Source organism: Triticum urartu, chromosome 1, assembly GCF_003073215.2.
Source record: "Triticum urartu cultivar G1812 chromosome 1, Tu2.1, whole genome shotgun sequence".
In the NCBI taxonomy this organism is placed as follows: domain Eukaryota; kingdom Viridiplantae; phylum Streptophyta; class Magnoliopsida; order Poales; family Poaceae; genus Triticum; species Triticum urartu.
This window is the reverse complement of record NC_053022.1, coordinates 366,130,146-366,131,976: the sequence shown is the minus strand read 5'-3', so window position 1 is coordinate 366,131,976 and position 1,831 is coordinate 366,130,146.

The window sequence follows — 1,831 nt, the reverse complement described above, 5'->3', positions numbered from 1 at the left end:
CTCCGTGATGTTCTTCGTTCACAACGATCATCTCTACTCCTTCTCTCTCTTGGTGGTGATTCTTCTCTTCTACTTCTTCTTTTGGGAGAATCTTCTCTTCTTTTGTAGGGAGTCGTACACTCATTGGAATATTGTCCGGATCTTCCACAATTGTAGCAATTTTGCTCACGACTAGAAGATCTTTTGTCATTGTAGGACCTTGACTTGGAACTTCTTTTTTTGCTTCTACTCTTGTAAAACTTGTTGAAGTTCTTCACCATTAGGCTCAATTCTTCATTGAAGGTTTGTTTCTCACTTGATGATATGGGAGCATCACATGAGGCTTTGTAAGCACCACTTGACTTGTTCTGAAGCTCTTCCTTATCCTTGAGTGACATCTCATGAGCAACAATTGTTCCAATGAATTCTGTTGGCTTGAGATCTTTGTAATTGGGCAACATTTGGATCAATGTGCACACGGTATCATATTTTCCATCCAAGGTTCTTAGGATCTTCTTGATGATGAATCTATCGGTCATCTCTTCACTTCCTAAGCCGGCAATCTCATTTGTGATGAGAGCAAGCCTAGAGTACATTTCAGCGACACCTTCACCATCCTTCATTTTGAACTTGTCAAGTTTACTCTGAAGCACATCCAATTTCGATTCCTTGACGGAGTCGGTACCTTCGTGCATATCAATCAAAGTGTCCCAAATTTCCTTTGCATTCTCAAGACGGCTGATTTTGTTGAATTCTTCGGGACACAATCTGTTGAAGAGAATATCACAAGCTTGAGCATTGTATTGCAGCATCTTCAACTCTTCTGCGGTAGCTTCATGGTTTGGTTCTCTCCCATCAAAGAATTCACCTTGCAAGCCAATACACACAATAGCCCAAACGGCGGGGTTATGTCCAAGAATATGCATTTTCATCTTATGCTTCCAACTAGCCAAATTAGTACCATCAAAGTAAGGACCTCTACGGTGGTAATTTCCCTCACTAGACGCCATACTCTCCTGGTTGTGAAACCAAGGATATGGTCACCAAAAGCTATGGAAATCAAAGCAAATGGAGACCAAAGCTCTGATACCACTTGTAGGATCGAAAGTATGTCTAGAGGGGGGGTGATTAGACTACTTGACCAAATAAAAATCTAGCCTTTTCCCAATTTTAAGTCTTGGCAGATTTTAGCAACTTAGCACAGATCAAGTAATCAACCTACACATGCAATTCTAAGAGTATAGCAACGGAATGTAAAACAATTGCATATGAAGGTAAAGGGAGGAGTTTGGAGGGAGCAAACGCAATGTAGACACGGAGATTTTTGGCGTGGTTCCGATAGGTGGTGCTATCGTACATCCACGTTGATGGAGACTTCAACCCACGAAGGGTAACGGTTGTGCGAGTCCACGAAGGGCTCCACCCATGAAGGGTCCATGAAGAAGCAACCTTGTCTATCCCACCATGGCCATCGCCCACGAAGGACTTGCCTCACTAGGGTAGATCTTCACGAAGTAGGCGATCTCCTTGCCCGTACAAACTCCTTGGTTCAACTCCACAATCTTGACAAGGCTCCCAAGTGACACCTAACCAATCTAGGAGACACCACTCTCCAAAAGATAATAGATGGTGTGTTGATGATGAACTCCTTGCTCTTGTGCTTCAAATGATAGGCTCCCCAACACTCAACTCTATCTCATAGGATTGGATTTGGTAGAAAGATGATTTGAGTGGAAAGCAACTTGGGGAAGGCTAGAGATCAAGATTTATGTGGTTGGAATGGAATATCTTGACCTCAACACAAGTGTAGGTGGTTCTCTCTCAGAAAATGTATGTTGGAAGTGTAGGCATA